At 37.2% G+C, this 20,055-nt stretch overlaps 1 pseudogene; it reads left to right on the forward strand.

Annotated features, from left to right (window-relative positions):
- Positions 1–15,906: 15,906 nt before the first annotated feature.
- On the forward strand, positions 15,907–16,597 carry LOC124961195 (SIN3-HDAC complex-associated factor-like; annotated as a pseudogene).
- The last annotated feature ends 3,458 nt before the right edge of the window (positions 16,598–20,055 follow it).

The following is a 20,055-nucleotide window of genomic DNA, read 5'->3' on the forward strand; positions in this document are numbered from 1 at the left end:
AGTTTCACTACTAGAGGGGTAGATACCTGAGCAATATGAGAAAACAAGGAAAGAAAATGTCCCAAACAAACCTAGATGGTATAGCAATAAAATCCAATGACAGCATGGCAGAAGAAATGAGAAAGGGAGTTCAGAATGTACATAATAAAAGATCAGGGAAGTAAATGAGAAGAAAAGGCAAATGCAGGCTTTGAATGATCACCAATTGACAGTTAAAAGAGCAAATACAGGAAGCAAATCATTTCAATAAAGAGTTAGAGATATTGAAAAAAAAAAAAACAGAAATCCTTGAAATGAAGGAAAAAATAACCAAATTAAAAACTCTGGGAAAGCATAACCAATAGGATAGAAAACCGGGAAGACAGAACCTCAGACATTGAAGAAAATATTTAATCTTGAAAACAAAGTTGACCAAACAGAGAAGATGGTGAAAATCATGAACAGAATCTACAAAATGTGGATATCATGAAAAGGCCAAATTTAAGAATTATTGGGATTGAGGAAGGCACAGAGAAACCAAAGGAATGAGTAATCTATTCATTGAAATAATATCAGAAATTTCCCAAATCTGAAGAATGAATGGAAAATCAGTACAAGAGGCTTACAGAACTCCAAATATACAAAATTACAACAGACCCACACCAAGGCACATTATAATGAAAACACCTAACATTCAAAATAAAGACCGAATTTTAAAGGCTGTGAGAGAAAAGAATCAAATTACATTCAGGGGGAAACCAATACAGATATTAGCAGATTTTTCAATCCAGACCCTAAAAGATAGAAAGGCTGGAACAACATTTTAAGCCCTGAAAGAAAACAAATGCAACCGGGAATCTTATACCTAGCAAAACTTACTTCAGATTTGATGATGAAATAATCCTTCCATGATAAAGAAAAGTTAACACAATTTACAAAAAAAAAAAAAAACAGCATTACAAAATATTCTCAGCAAATATTCCATGAGGAAGAGATGAAAACAATGATGTAAATCAGCAAAGGGAGGAACTACCCTAAAGGAACAGCCAAATAAAGGAGAAACCAAGTTGTGTCAAAAAAAAAATGAGTCAAATGACCAGGAATACAAATCATATCTCATAATAACCCTGAATGTTAATGGCCTGAAGTCATCATTCAAAGACATGTGCTGGCAGATTGGATTAAAAAGAAAGATCCAGCAATGTGCTGCCTGCAAGAGACTCATCTCATAGAAAGATACAGACTAAAGTGAAAGGATGGGAAAAAACATACCATGCACACAGACACAGCAAAAAGCTGAGTATCCATCCTCATTTCAGATAATGTGGACTTCAAGCCAAAACTAGTCAGAAGGAATAAAGAAGGACATTACATGCTGCTTAAGGGAAGCATAAATCAGCAAGACATAACAATCATAAATATCTATGCCCTGAACATTGGCTTATGCATGTACATCAACAAATCCTTCTCAATTCCAGAAACCAAATAGACCACACACAATACTCTAGTGATTTTAACACACCTCTCTCACCACTGGATAGATCGTCCAACAAAAATTGAATAAACAAACCATAGATATCAATAACACAATCAACAATTTAGACTTAACAGACATATAGAATATACCATCCAACAAAGAACGAATACACTTTCTTCTGAGCAGCACATGGATCCTTCTCTAAAAACACCATATTCTATGCCACAAGCTAATGTTAGCAAACAAGAAAATAAGATACTATCTTGTATTCTATCAGATCACAATGGATTGTAATTAGAAATAAATGACAGAGTAAAAACAGAAACTATTCCAACACCTAGAGATTAAATAGTATGCTATTTTATGATGAACAGATAACAGAAGACATCAGGAAAGAAATTAAAAATTCTTAGAGGTAATGAGAAAAAAGAAACATCATATCAAAACCTCTGGGCACTATGAAAGCAGTAATTAGAGGAAAATTTATTTCATGGAGTGAATTCAACAAAAGAAGAAAAAAATCAACAAATAACGACCTAACACTACAGCTCAAAACCTTAGAAAAAGAACTGATCAACAGCAAAAGTGTAGAAGACAAAAATAGTTAAAGCAGAGCTGCAATCAATGAAATTGAAACAACAGAAACAAGTAAAAAATTGACAAATAAATAGTTGATTCTTTGAAAAAATAAAGAAAATGATAAACCCATAGCCACACTAATAAGGAGAAGGAGAGAGAAAACTCAAGTACTAAATTCGGAATGAACAAGGAAATATCACAACAGACATGATTAAAATACAAAATAATTAGAAGCTATTTTGAAAATCTATACTCCAGCAAAATAGAAAATCTCAAAGACATCAACAGGTTTTAAGACATATGAATTACCTAAACTGAACCAGGAGGATACACAATTTAAATAGACCAATTTCAAGTAATGAAATAGAAGAAGTCATCAAAAGCCTACCAACAAAGAAAAGTCTGGGACCAGATGAGTTCTCAACTGAGTTCTACAAAACCATTAAAGAAGAGCTCATTCCAAGATTTCTCAAAGTATTTCATGAAGTAGATGAGGAGGGAACTCTCCCAACTCATTCTATGAGCCATATCGCACTGATACTTAAACCAGACAGAGACACAGGGAGGAAAGAAAATTTCAGACCAATATCCTTAATGAACATTGATGCAAAATTCTCAACAAGATTTTAGCAAATCACACACAAAAATATTAAATAGATATGCACAATAATCAAGTGGGTTTTATCCCAGGATGCAAGGTTGGTTCAACATTCGGAAATCAATAAATGTAATTCACCATATCAACAGACTGAAGTCAAGAATCACATGATTATTGCAATAGATGCAGAAAGGCATTTGATAAAATATAGCAACCCCTCATGCACAAACACCAGAAAAATGGGGACAGTAGGAAATTCTTTAACATTTTAAAGGCCATCTATGCTAAGTCTATGGTCAATATCATTCTAAATGGTGAAAACCTGAAAGAATTCCCCCTAAAAACTGGAAAATCAGGAATGTCCTCTTTCACCACTTCTGCTCAACATTGTCCTTGAATCTAGCCAGAACAATTAGACAGACCAAGGAATTAAAGGGATAAGATAGGAAAAGAAGAACTTAAACTCTTCCTATTTGCTGATGACATGATTACACATTTAGAGGAACCAGAAATTCCACCAGAAAACTTTTAGAACTCATAAGTGAATTCAGTAAGTAGCAGGATATAAGATCAAGCTCATAAATCTGTTGCATTTTATAAGCGATGGATCTGCAGAAAAAGAAGTTAGGAAAATACCCCTTCACAATAGCTTTGAAAAAATTTAAAAACTTGGGAATCATCTAACAAAAGAGGTGAAATACCTCTACAATGAGAACTACCAACACTAAGAAAGAAATTAAAGAAAACCTTAGAAGATGGAAAGATCTCCCATGTTCTTGGAATAGGCAGAACTAATATTGTCAAAATGGCCATACTACCAAAGTGCTATACAGATTCAATGCAATTCCATTAAAATCCCAATGATGTACCTTACAGAAATAGAGCAGAAATCATAAAATTCATCTGGAAGAATAAGAAACCTAGAATAGTAAAGCAATCCTTAGCAGGAAGTGAAGCAGGGTATCGCAATACCAGAACTTCAACTATACTACAAAGCAATAGTAAAAAAAATGGCATGGTATTGGCACCAAAATAGACAGGTAGATTAATGGTACAGAATAGAGGGCATGGACACAAACCCAAATAAATACAATTTTCTCATACTAGACAAAAGTGCCAAAAATATTCAATGGAGAAAAGATAGTCTCTTCAACAAATGGTGCTGGGAAAACTGGAAATCCATATGCAGCAGAATGAAACTAAACTCCTATCTCTCACCCTGCACAAAATAAACTCACAATGGATCAAGGACCTTGAAATCAGACCAGAGACCCTACATCTTTTGAAGAAAAAGTAGGTCCAATCTTCACTTGTTGCTTAAGATTAGACTTCCTTTACAGGACTCTCACAGCACAAGAATAAAAGCAAGAATCAATAACTGGGATAGATTCAAACTAATAGCTTTCTCTCAGCAAAGGAAACTATCAGCAATGCGAAGAGACAACCTACAGAGTGGGAGAAAATCTTTGCCACTCATAATTCAGATAGAGCACGAATTTCCAGAATATAAGAACTCAAAAACTCTACACCAAGAATACAAATATCCAATCAATGAATGGGCTAAGGAAATGAACAGACACTTCACAGAAGAAGATCTACAAGCAATCAACAGATATATGAAAAATGTTCAACATGTCTAGTAATAAAAGAATGCAAATCAAAACTACCCTAAAATTCCATCTCACCCCAATTAGAATGGCGATTATCAGAATACTAGCAACAATAGTGTTGGCGAGGATGTGGGGAGAAAGGTACACTCATACATTGCTGCTGGGGTTGCAAATTATGCAGCCACTCTGGAAAGCAGTGTGGAGATTCTTTAGAAAACTTGGAATGGAACCCCCATTTGACCCAGCTATCCCACTCCTTTAAAGTCCAAAGGACTTAAAATCAGCATACCGTTTGACCCAGCTATCCCACTCCTTTAAAGTCCAAAGGACTTAAATCACATACTACAGAGATACAGCCACAATAGTGTTCATAGCTGCTCAATTCACAATAGCCAATTGTGGAACTAACCTTGATGCCCTTCAATGGATGAATGGATAAAGAGACTGTGATATATATATAATGAATATTACTCAACCATAAAAAATAATAAAATTATGGCATTTGCAGGCAAATGGATGACATTGGAGATATGCTAAGTGAGATAAACCAATCTCAAAAACTAAAGTACGAATGAATTCGCTGATAAGTGGATGATGACACATAATGGGGGGTGGCAGGGGAGCAAAAATGGAGGATGGAGGGACCGTATAGAGGGTTAAGATGGGTGGAAGGGGAGTGGAAGAAAAAATAACAGAATGAATCAAAACTATTACCCTAAGTAAACATATGATAAAAAAAACGGTATGCCTCTACTTCATGTACAGAGGAACAAGATGTATAATAAAAATGAATTTAAAAAATTATTCTTAGAAAACTGAAAAGTTGTAACCCTCCCAAATTGGGTAAGCCCTGTCTCATTTTCAAGATAAAGAAAGAATATCTCCACAAATAATGTTTGAAAATTAATTTAAGAAAGCTTATAGAGGAAGGATTACAGGATTAATTATCATATGAGAAAAAGTATCAAAAATAATATGTTTATACTTTAGGAAATTAGAAAGAAGTAAGTAAGGAAAGAAAGAAGAAAGAAGAAAAAGAAAGAAAGAAAGAAAAAAAAAAAAAGAAAGAAAAAAGAAAGAAAGAAAAAAAGAAAGAAAAGAAAGAAAAAGAAGAAAGAAAGAAGAGAAAGAAGGGAGGAGGGAGGGAAGGAAGGAAAGGAAGAAGGAAGGAAGAATTGAAGGAAGGAAGGAAGGAAGGAAGGAAGGAAGGAAGGAAGGAAGGAAGAAAGAAGAAGAATTCCAAATTAGAGTTAAGAAAACAATAAAGAGCATAAAATAAGCAGAATACAACTACATGTACTACTGACATTAATAGAGTAAGAGAATTCTAATGATAATTCCATGCCTAGAAATTAGATAACTTAGATGAAGTGAGCCAGTTCCATTGCAGACATAATGTATGTAAAAACAAAACAAATCAAACCAAACAAAACAGAAGAGAAAAACTTCACTTAAAAAGTAATAGGTAATCTGAATATCCCTATCCCTATTATGTAAATTGAAACTGTAGTTACAATTCTTCCCAGTTTTTAAAAAAGCTCTTCTGTGTCTAGGTAGTGTCATTGGTGAATTGTTAAAACATTTAAGGAAGAGGAGGTATGGTGGTGCATTCCTCTATTTCCAGTGGCTGGGGAGGCTGAGGCAGGAAGATTGCAATTTCAAAGCCAGCCTCAGCAACTTAGTGAGTCCCTGAGGAACTCAGCAAGACCCTATATCTAAATAAAATATCAAAAAAGAGCTGGGGATGTGGCTCAGTAGTTAAACATCTCTGGGCTCAATCACCAGTACCAAAAAAAAAATAAGGAAAAAATTATAGAAATTCTACACAATCATTTCCAGAATTTAGACAAGAAGGCAAAACTCCCCAACTTATTTTATAAGGTCAATAAAAGCAAAATCCACCAAAGATGACACAAGAAACATCAGATAAATTTTGCTAACCTATACAAATACAAAACTCTTCAATGAAACCTTAGAAAATCAAATTTGACAACGTATAAGTAGTACTATATATCATGACTAAATTGGATTTATGTTGAGAATACAGGGTTGGTAGAACATTTGAAAATATCTGTGGTTTCATATATTAGCACAATAGAGTAGAAAAACTAAATAATCATGGATTTAAAAAAATTGCCAAACTCAACACCAATATATGACATTTTCAGCTGAGCACCAAATTTGGTATAATGCCCTGTTAAACAGCACCCATCATGCCATCATCAGGCACTGGCTTCACCCATCAATTTCACTGTGTTGAGCATTATTGTCCCAGTGTCTGTGACACTGGCCTATAGTCTGCATCCCTCAGGGCCTGGTACAGGGACCCTGGGCCTTGTGCCCAAGGGCTTTAGTCAGGTCAAGAGAATGAATCCTTGTGTGAAGACTGAATAGCCAGATATTTCTGCCTCTAAAGGTGAGTTGAAGGGCCCCTTGGAAAATCATACCAAGAGAATTTCTGAGTGTGCCTAGTTGTAAGGCAGCAGCAAAGGAGGTGGGGTCTGGCAGGTGGAGTGAGCACAGGCCAACTTTCCTCCTTGCTAGCCCTTTCCAGGCCTCCATCCCATATGCTGAGTGATTGACTCCGTCCTTTCTAGGGATCACAGCAGTCAGCCACCTCCACTTAGAAGTTAAACATCCCAGGTTCTTTTAATTGGCTTTTTAGAGTGAACTTTTTAGAACATAAACTAGATCATGACATTCTCTTGATTAAATTTTCCAGTAAATTCGTATTACATATAAAATACAATACAAACTCTTTTCTCTGGTTTACAAGCCTATATTCAACCCCGCTCTTGCTTAGACATCAGCAACAATTTGTTCTTCTCAAGGCACACAGGTTTTTGTTCTGTTCCTAAAATTCACAATCTCATTCTTACCCATGCTGGGACTGGAGAAGTTTTATTTCTTCTTTTCAAATCTGTACATCTTTTATTTGCTTTTTTTTTTTTAATTTGCCTTTTACATTTTTTAGGATGTGTAGGGTGATGTTGAATAAGAGTGTGACCACTGATATCTTTGCCTTGTTTTTGATCTTATGATGTTAGGTGAAGGTTCCACAGAGAAAACCTTAGGGATGTTAAGAATGGTCTAATTCTTAATGACAATTATCAAAATTATAAGCAATAATAACCTTTGACAAGGATTTGGGGAAAAAGGTGCACTCATATTTTGCTGGTGGAACTACAGATTGCTGAAACCACTCTGGAAAGCAGTATGGAGATGCCTCAGAAAACTTGCAATGGAAGCGCCATTTGATTCAGTTATCTCGCTCCTTGGTTATACCCAAAGGACTTAAAATCAGCATACTACAGTGACTCAGTCACATCAATGTTTATAGCAGCTCAATTCAACTAAACTTTGGAACCAACCTAGATGCTCTTCAAACAAATTAATGGGGAAATAAACTATGGTATATATACACAATGGAATATTACTCAGCCTTAAAAAAAATGAAATTATGGCATTTGCAGGTAAGGATAGAACTGGAGAATATCGTGCTAAGAGAAATAAGTCAAACCCAAAAAACCAAAGAATGGATGTTGCTGATCTGTAATGGAAGTGGGTAGGAAGAATGAAGGAACTTTGGATTGTGCACAGGGGAGTGAAGGGAGGGAAAGTGTGGGGGTAGGAAGGATGGTGAAACCAGATAGACATTTATCCTATGTACATGTATATCACACAACTGGTGTGACTCTGTATTATGTACAGCCAGAGAAGTTATGCTCCATTTGTGTACAATGTGTCAAAATGCATTCTACTGTCATGTATAACTAATTAGAAATTTTTTTAAAAAATAAAGTTTAAAAAGCAAGGCACAAAAAGTGCATTGGAAAGGAAGATTTATGTGGATGGCTTGATGATAATGAAGACAATGACAGTTCATTATGGTGTGTCCCTAAGGTCACTGTTAAGTGGAATGTGGAGAGCAACCCAGAGTGTGACCCAATATCACTCAGAGCAAACCTGAAGGGTCAACATACATAACTCCTCAGGTTTGCCCAAAACCCATGCTCGGGGAACACATGAGGAATGTAGTCTACTCTGTTCAACCCTTTCCCATCCCCAACTGGGAATCTAAAGTTATACCAGTCATTCCACTCATAACTTTATAACATTTGCCATGTCACTTAGCCTCTGCATGTCCTAGCTTTTTCATTTTTTTTTTCCTGGAAGTACCCCTATGTGGATATAGAAGAATTAAAACAACATTGCATTTTTCACTTTAATTTTACAGAAAGAAGTATACTATTTGGTAATTAGTCTTTTTTAAAAAATACTAAGCATATTTTAAAAAATTGTGCTTACTGATGTTTCCGAGGGATCAAAAGTTTGATAAGATTACAATTGCTGGTAAAAAATGTTTATCATCTCAATACAAAGGTATGTGAATAAAGTTCACATATATTTAATAAAATTCAACAGTTCTGATATGCACACTTAAATGTCTGACTTCTTTTTTTGCTCTTTAGTGATCTTAAATATCCTTGTTTCCAATGTGGTAGAATTTTATAAATATGAAGACATTGATGTCTGTGGTAAACAATGACCCACAGGCCAAATCCAGTCCACCTCCTGTTTTGATCAGTCTATAAATTAAAAGTTTTTTTCCTCCTAACATTTTTAATGGCTTTAAATATCAAGATATAATATTTCTTTGCACATAAAATTTATGAAATTCCAATTTCACTGACCATAGATAAAATTTTATTGGAACACACTTCAGTCATTTCCAGAAGAGCTGATTCATTGCAATAGAGACTTATTGTTTGCAATATATTCTAACTGGCTCTTTACAAAATAATATTCTTGACCTCCTGATCTATGACACCTTTTTCACATCTGAAATTTCCTATCTCTGCTTTTGTCTTTCATCTTATTTTCTCTCCTAAAAGTTGTTAAAAACAAAAATGTTAACTTTACTTTATACAATAATTTGCTTTATTTAGTACATATAAAGATTAGTGGAAAATGTCAAGGTAATAGTGCTATTTAATATTCAGCACACAAGAGGCGGCTATGGAATCTATAGAAACCTGTGGTGGTGGAACACGTTCTATCATGCTATTTCATAAAATATTTTATGTCCCTTAAAAATATGGGGTAGACACTACTTTGTTACCCAATTTAAAACATAGCAGTCAATTAAAAGAACTAATACTATATATTTTAAAAAATATTTCAGAATTTATTTCAGAATTTGTATTCTTTAGTCATTAAAACTGGGCATTCTTCCTCATATTTAGTGTGAATATTTAGGCTTTACTGTATGGTTTCACAATATAATATGTACAATCAGAAAAAGAGAAATTGTACTCCATTTAATATGATTTTTCAAAATGCATAAATGCATTCTACTGCCAGGTATAATAATTAGAACAAATAAAAAATTAATGAAAAAAGAATAAAGCCCTATCCATTTATGACCAAAAAAAAAAAGAATTTAAAAAAGTGGTTGCTGTGTAGCTCAGTGGTAAAGCACCAAGTTTCAATCCCCAGAACTGCAAAAATAAACAAATAAATAAATAAACTACATCAAATTTATTTGTGAGTATCTTCACATCAGTTCATTTCTTTTCACTCTATTATACTTCCCGGCCCCACCACGTTGATGTTTATCTGAACTTGAGAGAGTCTCTGGGAGACTCAAGATTGATGCATTCAGGCCCCTTTCCATTTTGTTCTTCCCACTACACTAGCATACATGTTGAAGAAAGCAATCTGGTCACACCCCTTGGTGTCACGTTTCCCAATTCAATCATCACCTAAGCCTCCAAGCTGCACTGCAGGCTCTCCTGCCCTGAACTGTCAACAACCATCATTCCCTGTGGCTGGTAGGGCCCTAGAAGAGACTGCTGACTCGGCAAATCCGGGGAGAGCCCAGACCTGGAGGAGCGGATTGGGAGGGCAATGCCGCTGGCACCGGTGCTAGCGTGGTGACCCACGTTACGTCCCGCAGCCCTCGGATCCTCCTGGGTCAACTGGAGCTGGTGGGGGCTAACTGACTGCAGCACGATCTGGGTGGCCGGGCGGCCATGAGGCCTGGTGCGGACGATGAGGACAGCGCCACCTGGCGGGCGTGGAGGGTAGTGCGGGCTGTCAGGCCTCAGAGGGGTCCCTTGTCCTGGCAGGAGGTGGATGGATCGCAGGCGCGCAGGGGTCGCGCCCCTAACACAACCCGGATTTTTCTTCTCCTGGAGAACACGTGAGAATCGCATTTCTTGAAAACACTAGTCCCTGGGACTCCTTCCCTTCATCTTCCCAACTTACCATCACGGCTGGGTCGGCGCCCACCTTGAATCTCGACTTTGAAGTGGAGGGGACCTGAAGCGTCTCGGGTGCCATGGAAATCGTGACCTCATCGTGCTGTCATGACGCCTTTCTGTGACATCAGGCGGTGTCCGCAGCGCGGCGAGGATATCCCGGAAGCCACTCATCAAAACCCCTGTTGCCCAAGGCCCAGAAGCAGCCCCTGGGGACAGAAGCAAAGTGCATTCTTTTACTGGAGCCTTCGATCTCGGCTCTCTTCATTTACAAAATGCCCGATGCCAGCCCCTCCGGATTTGAATATTGTAGTTCTCAGCCTCTTTGGCTCTCATGTCCCGGGAGCACTGGAAACCAAGTGAAGCATTTCTTTGAAAAGGATCCAATGAGAATAGATGGATTTTATACGGAAGCGAATGACTGAGATTTCAGTGGATATGACTTTCTGCAACTAATCTCACTGTCATGACTCTTGAGAGGAATTGCAGCAAACATACCTACCGGAAGTTTGAAAATTGGATGTGGATTTTTTTTTTTTTCCTGCCAGGAAATATTGCTCCTGGGATCACAGAACGTGTGAGCCCTCACCTCTTCCCTTTGACTATTTCTGTTTACAGACTAGGGTCTGGCTAAGTCGGTTAGGCTTTCCCTAATTTAGGGAAACTGGCTATACCCTTATTTCACTTAGCATGATATTCTCCAATTCCATCCATTCATCTGCAAATGTCATAATATTCTTTTTTTATGGCTGAATAACATTCCATTGTGTATATATACCACATTTTCTTTATCCATTCATCTGTCCAAGGGCATCTAGGTTGGTTCCACAATCTAGCTATTTTTAATTGAGATGCTATAAACATTGATGTGGCAGCATTACTGTAGTATGCCAATTTTAAGTCCTTTGGGTATAAAACGAGGAGGGATAACTGGGTCAAAAGGTGGATTCATTCCAAGTTTTTTGAGGATTCTCCATACTGCTTTCCAGAGTGACTCCACCAATTTGCTACTCCACCAGCAATGTAAAATGTGCCTTTTCCCCACATCCACACCAACATCTATTATTGTTTGTGTTCTTGATACTAGCCATTCTAATTGGAGTAAGATGAAATCATAGAGTTGTTTTAATTTGTATTTCTCTAATTACTAGAGGATGTTGAACACTTTTTCATATATTGTTTAATTGTCTGTATGTCTTCTTATATAAATTGTCTGTCCAGTTCCTTGGCCCATTTATTGATTGGGTTTTCTGTATTTTGATGTAGAGTTTTGTAAGTTCTTTATAAATTTTGGAGATAAGTGCTCTCTCTGAAGTGCATGTGTAAATGATTTTCTCCCACATTGTAAGCTGTCTTCTCAAATTATTGATTGTATCCTTGCTGTGAAAAAGCTTTTAATTTAAGTCCATCCCATTTATTGATTTTGCTTTGGTTTCTTGTGCTTTGGGAGTCTTGTTACGGAGTCTGATCCTAAGCCAACATGATGAAGATTCGGACCTACTTTATTTTCTATTTGGTGCAGGGACTATGGTCTAATTCCTATGTTCTTGATCCATTTTGATTGAACTTTGTGCAGGGTGAGAAATAGAGGTTTAATTTCATTTAACTGCATATGGATTTCTGGTTTTCCCAGCACCATTTGTTGAACAGGATATCTTTTCTCCATTGTATGTTTTTTAGCTCCTTTGTTTAGTATGAGGTAACTATTACTGTGGATTTGTCTCTTTGTCTTCTATTCTGTACCATTGGTCTGCCTATTTTGGCACCAATACTATGCCATTTTTGGTACTATTGCACTGTAGTATAGTTTAAGTTCTGGTATTGTGATACCTCCTGCTTCACTTTTCCTGTTCAGGATTGTGTTGGCTATTTGAGGTCTCTTATTCTTCCAGATGAAGTTCATGATTGCTTTCACTATTTCTTTGAGGAATATCATTGGGATTTTAACTGGAATTGCATTGAATGTGTATAGCACCTTTGATAGAATGACCATTTTGACAATATTAATTCTGCTTATTCAAGAACATGGGAGGATTTTCAATGGACATGCATGTTTGAGAGTTCAATGGATATGACTTTCTGAGCTAATCTCACTGTAATGACTCTTGAGAGGAATTACAGCTAATATATCTACCAGAATTTGGAAAATTGCATGAGATTTTTTTGCTGCCAGAAAATATTGTTCCTGGGTTCACAGATTCCGTGAGCCATCGTCTCTTCCCTTTGCCTACCTATATTTACAGACAGAGTCTGGCTAAGTTGCTTAGGCATTCCCCATTTAGGGCAATTGGCTTTGCCGAGGAGAACCACCTTTCTCAACCTCCTCCATACCTGAGAAGATAGGCAAGGTCCAGCACCTCCACAGGGCTGTGCATTTTACCCAGATATCTGCCTGTAAGAATGTTTCACAGGAAAAGTCCAGAGAAATAAGAAGAGTGAGAAAGAAATGAGTAGACTGCAATCATGTGGTACATATACACATGGAATATTACTCAGCCATAAAGAAGAAGGCACATATACACAATGGAATATTACTCAGCCATAAAGAAGAATGAAATTATGGCATTTTCTGATAAATGGATGGAATTGGATACTATCATGCTAAGTGAAATAAGACAATCCAAAAAAAAGCACAATGGCCAAATGTTCTCTTTGATATGCCGATGCTAACTCACAGTAGATAGCAGGGAGGGAGCAGTGGAGGTTCACCGAATTGGACAGGGGAAATGGTGGAAGCAAGGGGAATGGAAATGTAAAGGACAGTAGAATAAATAGGACATTACTTTCCTATGTGCATATACAAATACACAATCAATGTAATTCCACATGATGTACAACCAGAAGAATGGGAAATTATACTCCATGAATGTACATGTCAAAATACATTCTACTGTCGTGTATGAAAAGAACAAATAAAATAAATATATATAAAATAATTTAAAACAAGTGAAGCCAGACACTTCAAAAACATAGCAAAATTACATGCTAAAATAGTAAACCAACAGAAGTAAACCTACGTTGTTCACTTGAGGTGGAAAACATTTTGGGCATGGATGTATCTATTATATATATATATATATATATATATATATGTATATATATATATAAAATCATGGCCAAGAAAACACTTAAAAATTATAAAATACAGATTAGCAAAAGTACTGATAACACCCATCACACTATCCACAACCACAGTGACAACATGTGCAAAACAATACCCATTCAGGTGTGTACATAAAGGAATTACAGAAAAATAGAATTACTCAAGGAAAACATAGTAGTTCCTGGCAATTTCAATAACTTTAATAGCCCAGTATGACCTGTTCTAAAATCTAATGGGTCATTCAAATAATGATTACATTATAGAAACCAAAATAGGGTATCTCCCAAACTTCCAAGAGCACTATTAGATGTAGAAGTCACCAATAAAATAACACCGTATAATGGAGAATTCTACATGAAAATTGACATGTTCTATATGTTCTTTGCAATACCTACAGGTAAAGAAATCTGTGTGGGATGGCAAATAATATCAATTTGTAAGATTCCTACAGAGCTAGTGAATTGGTTCTACAATAACTCATTCAATAGTATCCTTCCCAATTAATCAAGTAAATCATGACTCATTGATCATATCCTATATAGATGATATAATAGTAATAAGTAATAATAAGAAAAAACTAGAAGCGGAAAAGAAACAATTAATAGATGAACTTAAAGACAGGGTTGAACTCTAAATGAGAAGGAAAAACAGGACCTGATACCACATGTACATTTGTGAGTTACATGGTCATCAAATGGGAGACAGATACCAAATACAGTGACAAACAAAATTTTGGCAATAGGGACACTGAGATACCTAAACAAGAAGTACAAAGGCTGTTAGAACTATTTGACTACTAAAGATAATATATGCCTTATCTAAACATTATATTAAGACCTGTATATAAAAAAACAATAAGTCCACGGGCCTTCAAATGGGGAGCAGAACAAGAACAAGCACTACAAACTTCAAGATTATGTCCACATCTTCCCAAAATTACATTATCCAATACCTCATGCACACAACATAGATAGAAATCATAAGGGCACAAGATTATGGCACATAGTCATTATGGCCCAAGGAATAAATACAATTTTGTTCCAGTAAGATTGTGGATCATGAAATTCCCATATGTACCAAATAAATACACACCTTTGAAAAACAAGTTCAGCTAACTTATGAGGCACTAAAACACAGAGCCTCTGAACTAGCAAGATAACTGTTACAATCAGATGTATGATACCTTACTTCACTGCAAGAGATTATGTGCTGAAGAGCTGACAGGTATCCAAATTGATCAAAACCTTGTTTCATGCAAAAGTACACACAAAGTGGGGATGCTGGCTTCAAGGGTCAACCAAGGCTCCACACAAAATGAAGATCAATCTGCTGGAATTTGCAATTCTGCCCTAATGTATTCCCCTTAATCTGCTATGTTTCAAGGACTTCTTTTTCCAAAGTTATAATCCTGTACTGTTTTGCTAGTTTTAAGTGGTTGGCTCACACAGATTCTCCCCCAAGTGTCACTACAATCTCCTAGGTCCTTGAGATGGGAGTCCAGGCCCCAGGGTGACATCTAATAGCTGTCTCTCATTATGTTATCTGCAGACTTTATAATGCCTAAGTACTTTAAGTGTCAATTACTTGCCCTTGTGACTTCCTGATCAGGTTTTTTTTTCTTTTAAAAATGTTGCAGATATCTCTTCTTTTGATGCATTAGTGAACTCACATTATTAGCATTCTTCCTTATATATAATGTTATATCCTCTGTACCTGATATTGAAATGTCACATTTTCTTTTAAATTCTTGGTGGAAAATGTACCTACCGCAAACACCACTGCCATTGCCCAGAGGTCTTTTCTTTGGGTGCAGCGGCAGTCTACACCAATGACAATGCTACCCCCAATGCTACTATCCCCAATGCCTCTGCTACCATGCCTAGAGGCCTTTTTCCAGAGCTCAGCTATTGCCTACACCACTGCAGAAGACACTACTCCTATGCTCACCTGGAGGTCTTCTCTCCCGAAGAGACTGCTCCTTGTGTTCTTGAAACCTGAGTTACAGAGCAATAAGGAATGCATCCTCCCTCTAGTCCGCCATCTTAGATCCCCCTAATATGTCAAAATTCACTCTACTGTCATGTATATCTAAAAGAAACAAATTTTAGGTGCTAGGTGCCATGCTGGTGCGCAGGGAGGCTGCGTGCTTCCCTGCTCCAGGCGCTCAGGTTAGGCGACGGAGTCCGGCTCCGGATCGGGGGACCGAGGCCAGCGAGGGTGGGAGAGAGCTAGGGCCGGACTTGTCGGGCCGTCACTGGTGGCGCGGGAGTCTGCGTCTGGGAGACTATTGCCCAGAAGAAAAGATGTTTGGTTTTCACAAGCCAAAGATATACCGAAGTATAGATGGTTGCTGTATTTGCAGAGCTAAGTCCTCCAGTTCTTGATTCACTGACGGTAAACGATATGAAAAGGACTTCCAGAGCTGTTTTGGCTTGCATGAGACTCATTCAGGAGACATCTGCAATGCCTGTGTTCTGCTCCTGAAAAGATGGAAAAAGTTACCAGCAGGATCAAAAAAAAAAAAAAAAAAAAAAACCTGGAATCATGTGGTAGATGCAAGGGCAGGGCCTAGTCTAAAGACTACTTTGAAATCAAAGAAAGTAAAAACTCTATCTGGAAACAGGATAAATAGCAACCAGATCAGTAAACTGCAGAAGGAATTTAAACGTCACAATTCTGATGCTCACAGTACCACCTCAAGTGCCTCCCCAGCTCAGTCTCCTTGTTATAGTAATCAGTCAGATGATGGTTCAGATACAGAAATGGCTTCTGGCTGTAACAGAACACCAGTTTTTTTCCTTTTTAGATCTTACGTACTGGAAAAGTCAGAAAATATGTTGTGGGATTATCTATATATAAGACCGTTTTGGAGAAGTCTTCATTGACACACATCTGTTCAAGTCTTGCTGCAGCAAAAGGAAGACAGCTGCAGAGAAGCCAGAGGAGCAGGAGCCAGAGCCTCTGCCCATCTCCACTCAAGAGTGTTGACTGAGGTTTATGTAGAAGGGGAACAGAAATGATTTAAATTTTGAAAAGACCACAAAGCAACAAACTGACCTTCCTATTTTTAACTTGGATACCTGCTATTATGCCAAAAGACATTTTCTAGAATAGTTTTGAATGGGTTATTTTTCTTCCATTCCCACAAACTCTGAAGCCAGTGTCTAGCTTACTAAAAGAAAAAAGAAGTGTACACAATATTTAAGATGTTGAGTATTTCATAGGAAAGCTGAATGCTGCTGTAAAGTGCTCTTTAAGTCTTTTTTTTTTAATAATCCCCTTCTAATGAATGAAATTAGGGGAATTTCAGGGGACAGAGATGGGATTTGTTGTATCATAAACCATATGTAGTTTTTAGTCTTTCTATATTGAGAAGCAGTGACTGGGGCATTTTTAAAAGATGATTGGCTACACTTGTTTTCCCTCATGTTAGTAGATTTGTCATAACTCAATAACATGTCCTGCCCCTAGAGGTAGTTGTTAATAATTTTGAAATATTAAGGTCTTGCCAACTTTCTAATGATTCAAACCTGTACTACTGATGAATAAGTAGGACAGACTGAGCTTTTTGGTGCAAGTACCTTGAAGAAGGAAGTACTTTCTAAATACACAGAAGCTTGACAGTATGTTGTATCCTGTGTCACCTTCCTTCATATTAGTATTTGTTAAAGATTTTAATTTATGTGAAACTTCTCAAGCAGAATCAAAGCTCCTCTTGGGGAAGTGTCAAGTACGTGGGATAGATGAGATACTATATGAATAGTACCAAAGCATTACCACATGGTGGAAAACACACTCTTAAAAATGTTTAACTGTATGCAAGTCTTCAGGATGGCAAAACAGGTTAATGCTTCTTGGGCACACTGCTTAGAGAGCTCCTGAGAGTGTAAATAATTGACTTTATTTGTGTTACATGACTGGTGACTTTATTGAAATCTGCACAATTCAGTTTTAGCTCTGGATTACTTCAGTTGACCTTTGTGAAGGTTTTATCTACATAGAGTAGGTGTTTGACTTGTTTTAACTTGTAGGGACTTTGGGTTTTTTTTTTTTTGTCATTATTTAAAGTAAAATTTACTAAGGAAAAAAGTGTGTTCATGCTAAGGGGGTTAGTGTTGGTTTGGCTTCTTTTAGTCAGGCTTTCTGAACATTGAGATTTGCTGAATGTGGAACTTTTCAATTCTAAAATACTTATTAAAAGCCTCTCACTCGAACCCAAACAAAAGTATTCTTATTGCTTCTTTCCTAAAAGTTCAGAAAGAAAAATAGCAGCAGTTCAAACTTTTTATACATGAGGGTGGAATATTTGCCTGCCTTATAATAACATGACTCAGTGCTGAATTTTAAAAATTGGATAACGTCACAATTAGAAGTGAGCCACTTTTTATGAGTACCCTATAGTTTTATAGTTCTTAGTCTAAACTTATTTTATTATTTCTTCCTTTTGAGAAAATACCTACATGCTAGAAGGCACCTTATGCACAGACTACACAGTGATTTGGGTCGGCTCTCCCATAACCTTTGAGGTGTATTACAAGAATCCAGCCATTATCACCCTCCTGAGTTATTTTGAAATTTTTTTTTTGTACATTTTGGCTGCAGTATTGATGGTAGAATATACTATAATATGGATCATCTCTACTTTTGTATTTATTTATTTATTACTAGACCTCAACCACAGTCTTCTTTTTCCCCTTCCACCTTTCTTTGCCTGTAGGATGTACTGTATGTAGTCATGCACTTTGTATTAATATATTAGAAATCTACAGATCTGTTTTGTACTTTTTATACTGTTGGATACTTATAATCAAAACATTTCCTAGGTTATTGAATAAATTTAGTCTTATTAGAAAATAAAAAAATAAATAAAAATAAAAGGAACAAATTTTTAAAAAGGTAGTGTAAGTGAAAGCAAAGCAAAAACAAAGTAAACTGAAAGCAAAGAGCACTCTCAAGAGAGTAGGTCATCTCCAAGCAGAGAGCAAAAGGAAACAGTGCTGTTTCCAAATGTATTACTGTTTAATGTTTGCCTTGAGAACTTGCTGGGGTCCACTTCAGCACTTTTTGCCAATCAGGTAATAAACTCTTCCTTCACTTCAGGTAGTGGAGACTTTGACTCAAGAAGTCCTCTTAGAAACTGGGATGGGGGCCATCCTATTCAGGGGGGCTTCATCTACAGTCAATCTTATGTTAGTATGGTTATTGGGGGCCACAAGTCAGACAAAATTTACTATAGTGCACCTGCACTACCAAAGAAATTTCTCTTCTGAAATATATTGAGAAATATATAACTATGATTCCTAGCTTTACACTGACATCAATTGACCCTATCAAGAGCTAGTCCCATTTTGCAGAGATCATTGATATTTTCTTGACATATTTCTATTTGGTTACCTTTGTTCCCATTTGTTTATTCTCACCTATTTATGCACACCTGTTGATTTTCTAAAATTTTTCTGATTACTCATTTGCCTTAAAAGTGATTTAAAGAAAACTTGAAAAGTAACTTAAAGAAAACCTGTGACCTTGACATTTTACTGGTTTGCATTCCACTTCTCATTACTAACTTCTACCTACCACCACACCAAAGCTTTGGCTCTAGGCACCTCTGGCCAGCTGCCATTCCTACTGGCACAGCCTCCGTTAGCCCACATTTGCAATCTGGTAGCACAAAAGCCCCTCAACTGTGAGAAAATTTTAGCTTCAAGTCTGAAGAAGAGTGGATCCCTCCAAGTCACCCTCTCTCCTGAGTTCTTGTAAACCTCAAAACCAGGGGCCTAGCAAAACTAAACAAAACAAAACAAAAACCTTCCAAGTGGAGGGAGTCAACCATACATTCATAGCACAGGAACCCAGGACCCTGTGGACCAATCTGGGAGGATGTGAGGGGTATCTGCTGTGTCCACAAAGGAGAACACATGCAGGCAGGCAACACGGTGTCTGTGCATCAGCCCTGGAGGTGCAGTACCACCTCTGACTCAGGACCAAGTTTTCTCTGTGGCAAGTGAAGGTCTCCTAAACCTGGGCTCTGTGGAATGAAGGAGAGCAAAGGACACTGCTTGAACTTCTACTGGCACCCTCATGGCCTCACCTCACCTCTGTTATCAATGGTGAGCTTCCACTCCTTGGTCATCTCACAACTGCTGATGAACTGAAACTCATTGGGCATAAACCGCTGTCTGTGATGGCAGTGGTGGATCAATCAGTCCTTGCTTACCCCACAGTTTGTGTACTAGAGCAGCATGTGGCTGGTGCTACACTCCACCTTGATGCATGGCTCACCTTTCTGCAGCAGAATGTGGAAATTCCAGGCATTACAATGGAGTCTCAGAACTGCCAGAAGGTCAGAAGTTCTCAGTGCAAGCATGGCTTTGTACATGCTAAGGTAGACATGTAAAGATAGACTGACAGAACCAACAGTATCCCATACCCTGCTTCCTAGGTGG

The sequence above is a fragment of the Sciurus carolinensis genome, chromosome 12 (genome assembly GCF_902686445.1).
Source record: "Sciurus carolinensis chromosome 12, mSciCar1.2, whole genome shotgun sequence".
In the NCBI taxonomy this organism is placed as follows: Eukaryota; Metazoa; Chordata; class Mammalia; order Rodentia; family Sciuridae; genus Sciurus; species Sciurus carolinensis.